At 45.3% G+C, this 17,030-nt stretch overlaps 1 pseudogene; it reads right to left on the bottom strand.

Moving 5' to 3' along the window:
• LOC135539014 (neuropilin-2-like) overlaps positions 1–17,030 on the bottom strand; it is a 227,318-nt pseudogene that overhangs the window by 128,000 nt on the left and 82,288 nt on the right.

The raw sequence follows: 17,030 nt of genomic DNA, 5'->3' as shown, positions 1-17,030 counted from the left end.
TTGGCCAGATCGCAGTTGTAAATGAGAACGTGTTCTCAACTAGCCTACCTGGTTAAATAAAGGTGTTCTCAACTAGCCTACCTGCTTAAATAAAGGTGTTCTCAACTAGCCTACCTGCTTAAATAAAGGTGTTCTCAACTAGCCTACCTGCTTAAATAAAGGTGTTCTCAACTAGCCTACCTGGTTAAATAAAGGTGTTCTCAACTAGCCTACCTGGTTAAATAAAGGTGTTCTCAACTAGCCTACCTGGTTAAATAAAGGTGTTCTCAACTAGCCTACCTGCTTAAATAAAGGTGTTCTCAACTAGCCTACCTGCTTAAATAAAGGTGTTCTCAACTAGCCTACCTGGTTAAATAAAGGTGTTCTCAACTAGCCTACCTGGTTAAATAAAGGTGTTCTCAACTGGCCTACCTGGTTAAATAAAGGTGTTCTCAACTGGCCTACCTGGTTAAATAAAGGTTAAATAAAAATAAATATATAAAGAAGTCAGCCAACTGGCAGACGCTTTATTTTACAGTAGTAGAGTTATATTACAGTAGTGTTATCTTACCAGTAGTGTTATTTTACAGTAGTAATGTTATATTACAGTAGAGTTATATTACAGTAGTGTTATTTACAATAATGTTATATTACAGTAGTGTTATTTACAGTAATGTTATATTACAGTAGTGTTATCCCACCAGTAGTGGTATCTTCCAGTAGTGTTATCTTACAGTAGTGTTATCTCTCAGTAATGTTATCTTACAGTAGTGTTATTTTACAGTAGGAATGTTATATTACAGTAGTGTTATTTACAGTAGTGTTATCTTACAGTAATTGTATTTTACAGTAGTGTTATTTACAGTAGTGTTATCTTACAGTAATTGTATTTTACAGTAGTGTTATTTACAGTAGTGGTATCTTACAGTAATGTTATCTTAGTGATGTTATATTACAGTAGTGTTATTTTACAGTAATGTTGGCACAACTTTTTGTTTGCACCGATGGTAGACAGATGGCAAAGCATGGCATAGTAGCGATGCCATGTGTGCGTGGAGAGATGGGGGTGAAGCACATCTCCTTACCTGGCAGTTCACATCCCAGCACCTCCAGCCTCATCCCTATCCCAGCAGGAGACCACCTCTCTGGGTAGATCCTGATGAACTGAGCCGTTATCTCCTCAAACCGACGGATCTCTGGAGTGTCGTAGTGTGTGTTTCCCTCAAAAATCTGTAGCAGAGACAATGAGAAGAGAGATCTATATGAGCAGACAGATGTATAAATCTGTAGCAGAGACACTGACCACGTTTCCACCTACAGTATGCGAGTAAAGTCATACTGTATAAAAACAGCTGTGATGGAAACAGGACGTTTCTGTACAATTTTATAAATCCCGATAAATAGTTTGTTCGACATGGTGGGATCTTTTTTGTGTCGGTAAAATCTATTGGAAACACATTTTATGGGTGAATATTGATATAATAACAAGGATATCAAAGTCACGTTATAGTGTCTGGTCCAGTACGACTCAGGAAAACATGCAGTTTATTAGGCAACACATGCCGTTTGACAAAAGACCAATATTGCCGCTCTCCTCCATTGCAATATTCTCCATAGTCATCGCATCGTTCAACAGGGACATAACTATCACTAGAGATGGAAACACGTTGAAACACGTGCCCTATGTCACCACGTGCCCTATGTCATCACGTGCCCTATGTCACCACATGCCCTATGTCATCACGTGCCCTATGTCATCACGTGCCCTATGTCATCATGTGCCCTATGTCACCATGTGCCCTATGTCATCATGTGCACTATGTCATCACGTGCCTCATGTCACCACGTGTCCTATGTCATCATGTGTCCTATGTCATCATGTGCCCTTTGTCATCATGTGCCCTATGTCATAATGTGCCTTATGTCATCACGTGCCTTATGTCACCACGTGTCCTATGTCATCACGTGTCCTATGTCATCACGTGCCCTTTGTCATCACGTGTCCTATGTCATCACGTGCCCTATGTCATCATGTGCCCTATGTCACCACGTGTCCTATGTCATCATGTGTCCTATGTCATCACGTGCCCTATGTCATCATGTGCCCTATGTCACCACGTGCCCTATGTCACCACGTGCCCTATGTCATCACGTGCCCTATGTCATCCTTTGTCATATGTCATCCTTTGTCCTATGTCATCACGTGCCCCATGTCATCACATGCCCTATGTCATCCTTTGTCCTATGTCATCACGTGCCCTATGTCATCCTTTGTCCTATGTCATCACGTGCCCTATGTCATCACGTGCCCTATGTCATCACATGCCTTATGTCATCACATGCCCTATGTCATCACGTGCCCTATGTCATCACGTACCCTATATCAACACGTGCCCTATGTCACCACGTGCCCTATGTCACCACGTGCCCTATGTCATCACGTGCCCTATGTCACCACGTGCCCTATGTCACCACGTGCCCTATATCATCACATGCCCTATGTCATCCCGTGCCCTATGTCATCCCGTGCCCTATGTCATCACAGATTTTATCCGCAACAAGTCAGTTTGATGAAAACACACCAGTGGTGGAAAATGCTTATTTTCTTTATGCAGATGAAGTATTCTAGAATGAAAACCTGTCGCCAACTGTGTGTGTGTGTGTGTGTGTGTATTTCTTTAAACTGCCTACTGGAGCATAGTACTACTATAGTAATATAATCTAAGTTGGTGGCAGAACAGAGACGTTTTTAATTAACACACAAGAAATGTTATCAGAGCAGCTCTCAGCAGTTATCACTCTAATTGAATTATTTTCTTTCCAAACTGAAGGACGCAGGAGGGAGACTTGTCTCTGAATGTGACGGCTCTGAAACTGGGTTCCCAATACTACACTATTCACTATACAGTGCACTTCTTTTGAAAAGTAGTCAAAACTAGTGCACTATATAGGGAATAGTGTACAATGTGTGTTTGTATGTATGTGTGTGTGTGTGTTCCCCATACCTTAGGATGGCTGGTCTTTCTGTCCAGGATAAAAGTCCAGTCCTTGCCCGTCAGGCTGTGAGACACGCGGTACTTCCTGACGAAGGCCCTGTTCTCAGCCGAGGTACTCCCCTCCACTGTCCTGACTCCCTGGGTGATGACGCCGCGTACGGTCTTGGGGACCCCCAAGTCCACCTGGATCAAAACAAACCGACGGAAAGATGAAGTGATTTAAAATCGCAAAACACACTTTACAGTGACAGAGGTAGTGAGACAGAAGGCAAGGAACAGCGTGAGGTCTACTACACCTGTTGTATTCAGCATTTCACTGTGAGGTCTACTACACCTGTTGTATTCAGCATTTCACTGTGAGGTCTACTACACCTGTTGTATTCAGCATTTCACTGTGAGGTCTACTACACCTGTTGTATTCAGCATTTCACTGTGAGGTCTACTACACCTGTTGTATTCAGCATTTCACTGTGAGATCTACTACACCTGTTGTATTCAGCATTTCACTGTGAGGTCTACTACACCTGTTGTATTCAGCATTTCGCTGTAAGGTCTACTACACCTGTTGTATTCAGCATTTCACTGTGAGGTCTACTACACCTGTCGCATTCAGCATTTCACTGTAAGGTCTACTACACCTGTTGTATTCAGCATTACACTGTAAGATGGTTTATATAGGTCCTTATATATATATATCCCATTTAGCAGACGCTTTTGTCCAAAGCGACTTACAAGTCGGCTGGGGCCACTACTTTTACATATGGGTGGCCCCAGCGGGAATCGAACCCACGACGCTTGGCGTTGCAAGCGCCATGCTCTACCGACTGAGCCACACAGGAAGATCTCCTACACCTGTTGTATTCAGCATTTCACTGTAAGGTCTACTACACCTGTTGTATTCAGCATTACACTGTAAGATCTCCTACACCTGTTGTATTCAGCATTTCACTGTGAGGTCTACTACACCTGTTGTATTCAGCATTTCACTGTGAGGTCTACTACACCTGTTGTATTCAGCATTTCACTCTAAGGTCTACTACACCTGTTGTATTCAGCATTTCACTGTGAGGTCTACTACAACTGTTGTATTCAGCATTTCACTCTAAGGTCTACTACACCTGTTGTATTCATCATTTCACTGTGAGGTCTACACCTGTTGTATTCAGCATTTCCCTGTAAGGTCTACTACACCTGTTGTATTCAGCATTTCACTGTGAGGTCTACTACACCTGTTGTATTCAGCATTTCACTGTGAGGTCTACTACACCTGTTGTATTCAGCATTACACTGTAAGGTCTCCTACACCTGTTGTATTCAGCATTTCACTGTAAGGTCTACTACACCTGTTGTATTCAGCATTTCACTGTGAGGTCTACTACATCTGTTGTATTCAGCATTTCACTGTGAGGTCTACTACACCTGTTGTATTCAGCATTTCACTGTGAGGTCTACTACACCTGTTGTATTCAGCATTTCACTGTGAGGTCTACTACACCTGTTGTATTCAGCATTTCACTGTAAGGTCCACTACACCTGTTGTATTCAGCATTTCACTGTGAAGTCTACTACACCTGTTGTATTCAGCATTTCACTGTGAGGTCTACTACACCTGTTGTATTCAGCATTTCACTGTAAGGCCTACTACACCTGTTGTATTCATCATTTCACTGTGAGGTCTACACCTGTTGTATTCAGCATTTCACTGTAAGGTCTACTACACCTGTTGTATTCAGCATTTCACTGTTGTATTCAAGTATGCAGGTGACAAATACAATTTTATTTGAATTTAAGTTTTCAAACATGAGCTAAAAACCTGCTGAAGAATAATTATTTCTGAAATGTTTTTTTAGTGTTTCTTGGTTTCCAGAAGGTCACGTTGTTTACCTGAAGCCACTCCTCCCCGGCCAGAGGCTGTGTTGGGCTGGGGAACCATCCTGACCTGCTGGCTACCAGCCTGGCCGTCCCCATGGAGCCGTGGATATCCCTCATGGATGACGCCGTGATCTGAGAGTCGGGCAGCAGGCCGGACAGCATCCCCTGCATCTCAGAACATGGAGCGTCTGGAAGGGAGAATTGTATTTATTCATTTAAAATATATTCAGGGTCCATTTCCCAGACAAAGATTAAGTTTAGTCCAATGGAGACAATGGAGCATCCAATGTGTTAGTCCAGACTTAATCCCAGAAACCGGCCCATAGAGTCCAGCAATACATGAATAAAAATAAATAAAAAACACAAAGTCAGACAACTTAGTTGATATTATATGGGCACAGCTAGGGAATATTTTGTACTTGGTGGGGAGGTTAACGGGGGTAGGGAGGGGAGGGAAACAGAAACAAGGAACGGGGAGGAGAGAGAAAGGCGAGAGAGAGAGCATCGAGGAAGATTGACAAGGACATTTCAAGGCAGTGAAATCAATGTTTCATGTAGTTATGTCTCAGCAGTCGACTACAACAGTAAATAATGAAACACTCTTTGCCTAGGTCTCAAATGGTACCCTCTGCCCTGTATAGTGCACTTCTTTCCACCAGGGCTCATAGGGCTGCGGTCAGAATTAGTGCCCTAAAAAGGCACGTCCAAGTGACTTTATTACTATTATCTGTGTGTGGGGGGGATCTTTAAAAGAAGTTAGTGGGAGACATTTTGACTGCAGGATACTAGAGAACAGACCAGGGGAACAGAAACAGTGGGAGGTGGAAGGAACAGAGAATTGCCCTTTACCTAAAAGAGAGTGAGAGAGCAGATCAGATCCCACACACTCCCACAGTGCTCTGTACTCTGGGTGAACAAAGAGCTTTTTCCTCCCTCGTAAAAAGTGTGAAAATTAACAAGAAATATGGAAAAGCTAGATATCCCAGACATGGAGGGATGAAGAAAGGAGAGAAAGATATAGAGGAGTCAGAGAGAGACAGACAGGCAGACAGACAGACAGACAGACAGACAGACAGACAGACAGACAGACAGACAGACAGACAGACAGAGAGACAGACAGAGAGAGAGAGAGAGAAAGAGAGACAGACAAAGATAGACAGACAGAGAGAGACCGAGAGACAGAGATATAGAGATAGAGAGAGAGAGAGAGAGAGAGAGAGAGAGACAGAGAGAGAGACAGAGAGAACCCAATGCCCTTTATGGTTGTGATGTCTGGGGTCCGCTCACCGACCAATAATTCACTAAATGGGACAAACAAGAAATTGAGACTGCATGCAGAATTCTGCAAAAAATATCCTCTGTGTAGAATGTAAAACACCAAATAAGATGCAGAGCAGAATTAGGCCGATATCAGCTAAGCAAGCTGGTCCTGGGGCTCTGTTCACCAACACAAACACACCCCACAGATCCCCAGGACAGCAACACAATTAGACCCAACCAAATCATGACAAAACAAAAAGATAATTACTTGACACATTGGAAAGAATTAACAAAAAACTAGAATGCTATTCAAAGCAAATTAATTTGTATTTGTCACATACACATTGGTTAGCAGATGTGTAAACATTATTAAAGTGACAGTGTTCCATTTATTAAAGTGGTCAGTGATTTCAAGTCTGTATGTTGGCTGCAGCCGCTCAATGTTAGTGATGGCTGTTTAACAGTCTGATGGCCTTGAGATAGAAGCTGTTTTTCAGTCTCTCGGTCCCAGCTTTGATGCACCTGTACTGACCTCGCCTTCTGGATGATAGCGGGGTGAACAGGCAGTGGCTCGGGTGGTTGTTGTCCTTGATGATCTTTATGGCCTTCCTGTAACATCGGGTGGTGTAGGTGTCCTGGAGTGCAGGTAGACTGCCCTCTGTGATGCGTAGTGCAGACCTCACTACCCTCTGGAGAATCCTGCGGTTTTGGGCGGAGCAGTTGCCATACCAGACAGGATGCTCTCAATTGTGCATCTGTAGAAGTTTGTCAGGGTTTTGGGTGACAAGCCAAATTTCTTCAGCCTCCTGAGGTTGCTGCACCTTCTTCATCACACTCCGAGGGCCCTCACCTCCTCCCTGTAGGCCGTCTCGTTGTTGTTGGTAATCAGGCCCACTACTGTTGTGTCGTCTGCAAACTTGATGATTGAGTTGGAGGCGTGCATGGCCATGCAGTCATGGGTGAACAGGGAGTACAGGAGAGGGCTCAGAACGCACCCTTGTGGGGCCCCAGTGTTGACGATCAGCAGGGTGGAGATGTTGTTTCCTACCTTCACCACATGGGGGCGGCCCGTCAGAAAGTCCAGGACCCAATTACACGGGGTCGAGACCCAGGGCCTCCAGTTTGATCATGAGCTTGGAGGGTACTATGGTGTTGAATGCTGAGCTCTACATAGGTATTCCTCTTGTCCAGACAGACAGAGCAGTTGGGGCGTTATGCAAACTGAAGTGGGTCTAGGGTGGCCGGTAAGGTGGAGGTGATATGGTCCTTGACTAGTCTCTCAAAAGCACTTCATGATGACAGAAGTGAGTGCTACGGGGCGATAGTCGTTTAGCTCAGTTACCTTTGTTTTCTTGGGTACAGGAACAATGGTGGCCCTCTTGAAGCATGTGGGAACAGCAGACTAGGATAGGGATTGATTGAATATGTCCGTAAACACACCAGCCAGCTGGTCTGCTCATGTTCTGAGGACGTGGTTAGGGATGCCGTCTGGCCACAGAGACGGGGGGCAGTTCTTGTTAAGGAAAGCTTTGACTACGTACAGACTCAGTGAGCATAGCCTTGCTATTGAGAAAGGCCACCGTAGACAGGCATGGCTCTCAAGAGAAGACAGGCTATGTGCTCACTGCCCACAAAATGAGGTGGAAACTGTGAAACTGAGCTGCACTTCCAAATGTATGACCATATTTCCCTCAGATTACACAGATCCACAATTTTTTTTAAACAATCCCAATTTTGATAAACTCCCATATCTACTGGGTGAAATTCCACAGTGTGACATCACAGCAGCAAGATGTGTGACCTGTTGCCACAAGAAAAGGGCAACCAGTGAAGAACACACACCATTGTAAATACAACCCATATTTATGCTTATTTATTTTCCCTTTTGTACTTTAACTATTTGTACATCGTTACAACACTGTATATATATAATATGACATTTGTTACTGTATATAAAAATAATATGACAATGTAAATGGCATTATTCTTTTGGAACTTCTGTATGTGTTACTGTTCATTTTTATTGTTTATTTCACTTTTGTTTATTATCTACGTAACTTGCTTTGGCAATGATAACATATGTTTCCCATGTCAATAAAGCCCCTTGAATTGAATTAAATTGAAATTGATAGAGAGACACATAGAAAGAGGGACAGAAAGAGACAGAGAGACAAAGAGAGAGAGAGAGAGAGAGAGACACAGAGAGGGACAGAGAGACAGAGAGAGAGACACAGAGAGAGAGACAGAGAGAGACACAGAGAGAGAGACACAGAGAGGGACAGAGAGACAGAGAGAGAAACAGAGAGAGAGAGACACAGAGAGGGACAGAGAGACACAGAGAGAGACACAGAGAGAGAGAGGTTGGCCAATGTCTCGTTTCGCTCGGAGTGCAGCCAGTCAGGCAGGCCCAGGGACACTAATATCTAATATAGACACCAGCATCGTGTTTGTGCCATTTGTGTCAAGCCCGGAGAGAGCTTCCTGTCACTAAAAGCACATCTGTCCTTCTCAGTGTCTAAACAAATGGCAGCAGATAGCAGGCTAATAGAATGTTGATGGAGTTTGATGGTGTGTGTGTGTGTGTGTGTGTGTGTGTGTGTGTGTGTGTGTGTGTGTGTGTGTGTGTGTGTGTGTGTGTGTGTGTGTGTGTGTGTGTGTGTGTGTGTGTGTGTGTGTGTGTGTGTGTGTGTGTGTGTGTGTGTGTGTGTGTGTGTGTGTGCGTGCGTGCGTGAGACGGTGGGGCTGACAGCATCTGAGCTAAACAGCCCATCTCCTTTCATGTGATGTGTTGTGTGTGTGTGTGGGGGGGGGGGACAACGGAATTACACCCCCAGCTAATCACTGTGGCACTATAAATAGACAAATCTAATTACAGCTAGCTGGCTCTTTAGCGCCACAGCTCTGATGATATGGCGATGAGAGGTGGAGACAGGCAAACAGACTGGAGTGTGTGTGTGCGTGTGTGTGTGTGCGTGTGTGTGTGTGTGTGTGTGTGTGTGTGTGTGTGTGTGTGTGTGTGTGTGTGTGTGTGTGTGTGTGTGTGTGTGTGTGTGTGTGTGTGTGTGTGTGTGTGTGTGTGTGTGTGTGTGTGTGTGTGTGTGTGACGACTGGCGACGGGCTGGATGGAATTACACATCATTAAATGCCTGGTCTGTGTCTCTCTGTCAGAACGCTGGGTTACAAAAAGCCAATAGATTGTCTTTGGATTTTGGCTGTGATCAAACTAAGATTCAACGGGCGTGACTAGTTGTTAGTCTAGTTTATATTTTCTATGGTAGTGTAGTTCACGGCATGACTAGGTGTTAGTCTAGTTTATATTTTCTATGGTAGAGTAGGTCAGGGCATGACTCGGGGTTAGTCAAGTTTATATTTTCTATGGTAGAGTAGGTCAGGGTGTGACTAGGGGTTAGTCTAGTTTATATTTTCTATGGTAGAGTAGGTCAGGGTGTGACTAGGGGTTAGTCTAGTTTATATTTTCTATGGTAGAGTAGGTCAGGGCGTGACTAGGGGTTAGTCTAGTTTATATTTATATAGGACCATGCCTCAGGACTACATGACATGATGACTCCTTGCTGTCCCCAGTTCACCTGGCCGTGCTGCTGCTCTAGTTTCAACTGTTCTGCCTTATTATTATTGGACCATGCTGGTAATTTATGAACATTTGAACATCTTGGCCATGTTCTGTTATAATCTCCACCCGGCACAGCCAGAAGAGGACTGGCCACCCCACATAGCCTGGTTCCTCTCTAGGTTTCTTCCTAGGTTTTGTCCTTTCTAGGGAGTTTTCCCACATAGCCTGGTTCCTCTCTAGGTTTCTTCCTAGGTTTTGGCCTTTCTAGGGGTTTTTTCCTAGCCACCGTGCTTCTACACCTGCATTGCTTGATGTTTGGGGTTTTAGGCTGGGTTTCTGTACAGCACTTTGAGATATCAGCTGATGTAAGAAGGGCTATATAAATACATTTGATTTGATCTGATTTTATATTTTCTATGGTAGAGTAGGTCAAGGCGTGACTAGGGGTTAGTCTAGTTAATATTTTCTATGTGGGGTTCTAGCATGTTTTTTCTATGTTGGTGTTTTAGTATGATTCCCAATTAGAGGCAGCTGGCTATCATTGTCTCCAATTGGGGATCATACTTCAGTATAATATTTTCCACCTGTGTGTTATGGGATATTGTGTTGAGTTTGTGTATGTACAGTGGGGCAAAAAGGATTTCGTCATCCACCAATTGTGCAAGTTCTCCCACTTAAAAAGATGAGAGAGGCCTGTAATTTTCATCATAGGTACACTTCAACTATGACAGACAAAATGAGAAAAAAAATCCAGAAAATCACATTGTAGGATTTTTAATGAATTTAATTGCGATTTTATGGTGGAATATAAGTATAATTTTTGTTTGTTTGTTTACTGTTTGTTTTGCTGAAGTTTCACTATGAAATATTATGTGGAACTCAAAATACGCTGTATCTTGGTCCGTCTACACAAACAACCGTGACACAGCCTGAACTAAAAATGTATTCAATTACACACACAATACCCCACAATGTCAAATGGAATTTATTTTAAATAATTTGACCTAAATAAGTTCAGGAGTATTAAATGTGCCCAATCAAATCGTATAATAAGTTGCATGGACTCATTCCGTGTTCAACAACATTATTTAACATGATTTTTTAATAACTACCTCATCAACATTGAGTGGCTGCTGCCAACACACTGACTCAACTCCAGCCACTTTAATAATGGGAATTGATGCGAAATGATGTAACATATATCACTAGCCACTTTAAACAATGCTACCTAATATAATGTTTACATACCCTACATTATTCATCTCATATGTATACATATATACTGTACTCTATATCATCTACTGGATCTTTATGTAATACATGTATCACTAGCCACTTTAACTATGCCACTTTGTTTACATACTCATCTCATATGTATATACTGTACTCGATACCATCTACTGTATCTTGCCTATGCCGCTCTGTACCATCACTCATTCATATCTTTATGTACATATTCTTTATCCCCCTACACTTGTGTGTATAAGACAGTAGTTTTGGAATTGTAAGTTAGATTACTTGTTGGAAGCACAAGAAGCACAAGCATTTTGCTACACTCGCATTAACATCTGCTAACCATGTGTATGTGACAAATAAAATTTGATTTGATTTGATCTCTGTACTTCACACATGCAATTATCTGTACGGTCCCTCAGGTGTGTAGTGAATTTGTATAATTGCCTTAATTCCGACGGAACCACGGAAGAGTAGCTGCTGCCTTGGCAGGAACTAATGGGGCTCCATAATAAACCCCAGGAAGAGTAGCTGCTGCCTCGGCAGGAACTAATGGGGATCCATAATAAACCCCAGGAAGAGTAGCTGCTGCCTTGGCAGGAACTAATGGGGATCCATAATAAATCCCAGGAAGAGTAGCTGCTGCCTTGACAGGAACTAATGGGGATCCATAATAAACCCCAGGAAGAGTAGCTGCTGCCTTGACAGGAACTAATGGGGATCCATAATAAACCCCAGGAAGAGTAGCTGCTGCCTTGGCAGGAACTAATGGGGATCCATAATAAATCCCAGGAAGAGTAGCTGCTGCCTTGGCAGGAACTAATAGGGATCCATAATAAACCCCAGGAAGAGTAGCTGCTGCCTTGGCAGGAACTAATGGGGATCCATAATAAACCCCAGGAAGAGTAGCTGCTGCCTTGGCAGGAACTAACGGAGATACATAATAAACACACATACCATTTTCAAGCACAGATTCTACCACAAAGATCAGGGAGATTTTTCAATGCCTCGCAAAGAAGGGCACCGATTAGTAGATGTTGCCGGAGAGGAAGGAAACTGATCAGTCATTCCACCATGAGGCCAAAGGTGATTTTAAAGCTGTGATAGGAGACAACTGAGGATGGATCAACACGATTTTAGTTACTCCACAATACTAACCTAAATTAGAAAGGAAGTCTGAACAGAATACAAATATTCCTAAACATGCATCCTGTTTGCAACAAGGCACTAAAGTAAAACTGATAAGGATGTGGCAAAGAAATGAACTATGTCCCGAATAGAAAAAGTTTGGGACAAATCCAACACATCACTGAGTACCACTCTCCAGTCAGGTCTATTTTCAAGCATGGTGGTGGCTGCATCATGTTATGGCTATGCTTGTAATCATTAAGGATGGGGAGTTTTTCAGGATAAAACAAATAAACGGAATGCAGCTATAAGCACATTGCTGCTCGCACCCTCCCGCCCGCCTAGCATCACTACTCTGGACGGTTCTGACCTAGAATATGTGGACAACTACATACACCTAGGTGTCTGGATAGACTGTAAACTCTCCTTCCAGACTCACATTAAGCATCTCCAATCCAAAATTAAATCTAGAATTGGTTTGCTGTTTCACAACAAAGCATCCTTCACTCATGCTGCCAAACATACCCTCGTAAAACTGACCATCCTAGTGATCCTCGACTTCGGCGATGTCATTTATAAAATAGCCTCCAACACTCTACTCAGCAACTTGGATGTAGTCTATCACAGTGCCATCCGTTTTGTCACCAAAGCCCCAAAGCGGTTCCGGTTGGAGCGAGCGGTCGCATCTACACTTCGGTCCGCAGGTAGTATAACTTTTCATTACATTTCGTTATAGTACAACGGTTTGATTTGTCTTATCTTAGCAATTTCTTCTTAGCTAGCTACATAGCCGTCTTTGTATCAACGACAATTGCATATTATCGTATTTCGTCGTCCTAACGTATCTGCCCAGCAGCTAGCTAAGCAGCTAGCTAACATCCACTGTCCACTAGCACTGTAGAAACTATTACACTCAACTGAACGACTCGATTAGCGTAGTGTCAGCTAGCTACATAGTTGTCTTCGCTGTCTTCGTATCCAAGATAATTGTGCAGTTTAGAGTGTGTAGACTTAGAGTGATTATCTTAATTTACCGAGGTTAGCTAGCCAGCTATTTGTCGTCCTTAACGTAGGAAATGCTGCTAGCTAGCTAGCCAACAGCTAGCCAACCTCTACCGAATTGAACTCCAACTACCCGGTCAACATTCCGTCGCTCCACAGGTAGTATCACATTTTTCATTTCACTTCATTACAGTACAACGGTTTGATTTGTTTGATCGTAGCTAGCTAGCTACATAGCCGTCTTTGTATCTAAGACAATTGTGTAGCCTAGAGCGATTTTCTAGGTTAGATGGCCAGCTATTGTCGTTCTTTTAACGTAGCTAGCCAGCTAGCCCCCGAATAGCAGCACTGTAGTAACTATTACAGTACAACGGTTTGTTTTGTTTGATCGTAGCTAGCTAGCTACATAGCCGTCTTTGTATCTAAGACAATTGTTTAGCCTAGAGCGATTTTCTAGGTTAGCTACATCGCAGCCACTACCAGCTAGCCTACTCCAGCAGTACTGTATCATTTCAATCATTTTAGTCAATAAGATTCTTGCTACGTAAGCTTAACTTTCTGAACATTCGAGACGTGTAGTCCACTTGTCATTCCAATCTCCTTTGCATTAGCGTAGCCTCTTCTGTACCCTGTCAACTATGTGTCTATCTATCCCTGTTCTCTCCTCTCTGCACAGACCATACAAACGCTCCACACCGCGTGGCCGCGGCCACCCTAATCTGGTGGTCCCAGCGCGCACGACCCACGTGGAGTTCCTGGTCTCCGGTAGCCTCTGGAACTGCCGATCTGCGGCCAACAAGGCAGAGTTCATCTCAGCCTATGCCTCCCTCCAGTCCCTCGACTTCCTGGCACTGACGGAAACATGGATCACCACAGATAACACTGCTACTCCTACTGCTCTCTCTTCGTCCGCCCACGTGTTCTCGCACACCCCGAGAGCTTCTGGTCAGCGGGGTGGTGGCACCGGGATCCTCATCTCTCCCAAGTGGTCATTCTCTCTCTCTCCCCTTACCCATCTATCTATCGCCTCCTTTGAATTCCATGCTGTCACAGTTACCAGCCCTTTCAAGCTTAACATCCTTATCATTTATCGCCCTCCAGGTTCCTCGGAGAGTTCATCAATGAGCTTGATGCCTTGATAAGCTCCTTTCCTGAGGACGGCTCACCTCTCACAGTCCTGGGCGACTTTAACCTCCCCACGTCTACCTTTGACTCATTCCTCTCTGCCTCCTTCTTTACACTCCTCTCCTCTTTTGACCTCACCCTCTCACCTTCCCCCTACTCACAAGGCAGGCAATACGCTCGACCTCATCTTTACTAGATGCTGTTCTTCCACTAACCTCATTGCATCTCCTCCAAGTCTCCGACCACTACCTTGTATCCTTTTCCCTCTCGCTCTCATCCAACACTTCCCACACTGCCCCTACTCGGATGGTATCGCGCCGTCCCAACCTTCGCTCTCTCTCCCCGCTACTCTCTCCTCTTCCATCCTATCATCTCTTCCCTCTGCTCATACCTTCTCCAACCTTTCTCCTGAGTCTGCCTCCTCAACCCTCCTCTCTTCCCTTTCTGCATCCTTTGACTCTCTATGTCCCCTATCCTCCAGGCCGGCTCGGTCCTCCCCTCCCGCTCCGTGGCTCGATGACTCATTGCGAGCTCACAGAACAGAGCTCCGGGCAGCCGAGCGGAAATGGAGGAAAACTCGCCTCCCTGCGGACCTGGCATCCTTTCACTCCCTCCTCTCTACATTTTCCTCCTCTGTCTCTGCTGCTAAAGCCACTTTCTACCACTCTAAATTCCAAGCATCTGCCTCTAACCCTAGGAAGCTCTTTGCCACCTTCTCCTCCCTCCTGAATCCTCCTCCCCCTCCCCCCCTCCTCCCTCTCTGCAGATGACTTCGTCAACCATTTTGAAAAGAAGGTCGACGACATCCGATCCTCGTTTGCTAAGTCAAACGACACCGCTGGTTCTGCTCACACTGCCCTACCCTGTGCTCTGACCTCTTTCTCCCCTCTCTCTCCAGATGAAATCTCGCTTCTTGTGACGGTCAGCCGCCCAACAACCTGCCCGCTTGACCCTATCCCCTCCTCTCTTCTCCAGACCATTTCCGGGGACCTTCTCCCTTACCTCACCTCGCTCATCAACTCATCCCTGACCGCTGGCTACGTCCCTTCCGTCTTCAAGAGAGCGAGAGTTGCACCCCTTCTGAAAAAACCTACACTCGATCCCTCCGATGTCAACAACTACAGACCAGTATCCCTTCTTTCTTTTCTCTCCAAAACTCTTGAACGTGCCGTCCTTGGCCAGCTCTCCCGCTATCTCTCTCAGAATGACCTTCTTGATCCAAACCAGTCAGGTTTCAAGACTAGTCATTCAACTGAGACTGCTCTTCTCTGTATCACGGAGGCGCTCCGCACTGCTAAAGCTAACTCTCTCTCCTCTGCTCTCATCCTTCTAGACCTATCGGCTGCCTTCGATACTGTGAACCATCAGATCCTCCTCTCCACCCTCTCTGAGTTGGGCATCTCCGGCGCGGCCCACGCTTGGATTGCATCCTACCTGACAGGTCGCTCCTACCAGGTGGCGTGGCGAGAATCTGTCTCCTCGCCACGCGCTCTCACCACTGGTGTCCCCCAGGGCTCTGTTCTAGGCCCTCTCCTATTCTCGCTATACACCAAGTCACTTGGCTCTGTCATAACCTCACATGGTCTCTCCTATCATTGCTACGCAGACGACACACAATTAATCTTCTCCTTTCCCCCTTCTGATGACCAGGTGGCGAATCGCATCTCTGCATGTCTGGCAGACATATCAGTGTGGATGACGGATCACCACCTCAAGCTGAACCTCGGCAAGACGGAGCTGCTCTTCCTCCCGGGGAAGGACTGCCCGTCCCATGATCTCGCCATCACGGTTGACAACTCCATTGTGTCCTCCTCCCAGAGCGCTAAGAACCTTGGCGTGATCCTGGACAACACCCTGTCGTTCTCAACCAACATCATGGCGGTGGCCCGTTCCTGTAGGTTCATGCTCTACAACATCCGCAGAGTACGACCCTGCCTCACACAGGAAGCGGCGCAGGTCCTAATCCAGGCACTTGTCATCTCCCGTCTGGATTACTGCAACTCGCTGTTGGCTGGGCTCCCTGCCTGTGCCATTAAACCCCTACAACTCATCCAGAACGCCGCAGCCCGTCTGGTGTTCAACCTTCCCAAGTTCTCTCACGTCACCCCGCTCCTCCGCTCTCTCCACTGGCTTCCAGTTGAAGCTCGCATCCGCTACAAGACCATGGTGCTTGCCTACGGAGCTGTGAGGGGAACGGCACCGCAGTACCTCCAGGCTCTGATCAGGCCCTACACCCAAGCAAGGGCACTGCGTTCATCCACCTCTGGCCTGCTCGCTCCCTACCATTGAGGAAGTACAGTTCCCGCTCAGCCCAGTCAAAACTGTTCGCTGCTCTGGCCCCCCAATGGTGGAACAAACTCCCTCACGACGCCAGGACAGCGGAGTCAATCACCACCTTCCGGAGACACCTGAAACCCCACCTCTTCAAGGAATACCTAGGATAGGATAAGTAATCCTTCTCAGCACCCCCCCTTAATGATTTAGATGCACTATTGTAAAGTGGCTGTTCCACTGGATGTCAGAAGGTGAATTCACCAATTTGTAAGTCGCTCTGGATAAGAGCGACTTACAAATTGGTGAATTCACCTTCTGACATCCAGTCGCTCTGGATAAGAGCGTCTGCTAAATGACTTAAATGTAAATGTAAATATACTACCCACCACTGCGACCTGTATGCTATCGTTGGCTGGCCCTCACTACATATTTCGTCAAACCCACTGGCTCCAGGTCATCTATAAATCTTTGCTAGGTAAAGCCCTGCCTTATGTCAGCTCACTGGTCACCATAGCAACACCCACCCGTAGCACGCACTCCAGCAGGTATATTTCACTGGTCATCCCCAAAGCCAACACCTCTTTTGGCTG

The sequence above is a fragment of the Oncorhynchus masou genome, unplaced genomic scaffold (genome assembly GCF_036934945.1).
Source record: "Oncorhynchus masou masou isolate Uvic2021 unplaced genomic scaffold, UVic_Omas_1.1 unplaced_scaffold_13___fragment_6___debris, whole genome shotgun sequence".
Classification (NCBI taxonomy): domain Eukaryota; kingdom Metazoa; phylum Chordata; class Actinopteri; order Salmoniformes; family Salmonidae; genus Oncorhynchus; species Oncorhynchus masou.
Note: the sequence above shows the minus strand (reverse complement) of the source record. Positions and strands in the feature narration are given on the sequence as shown.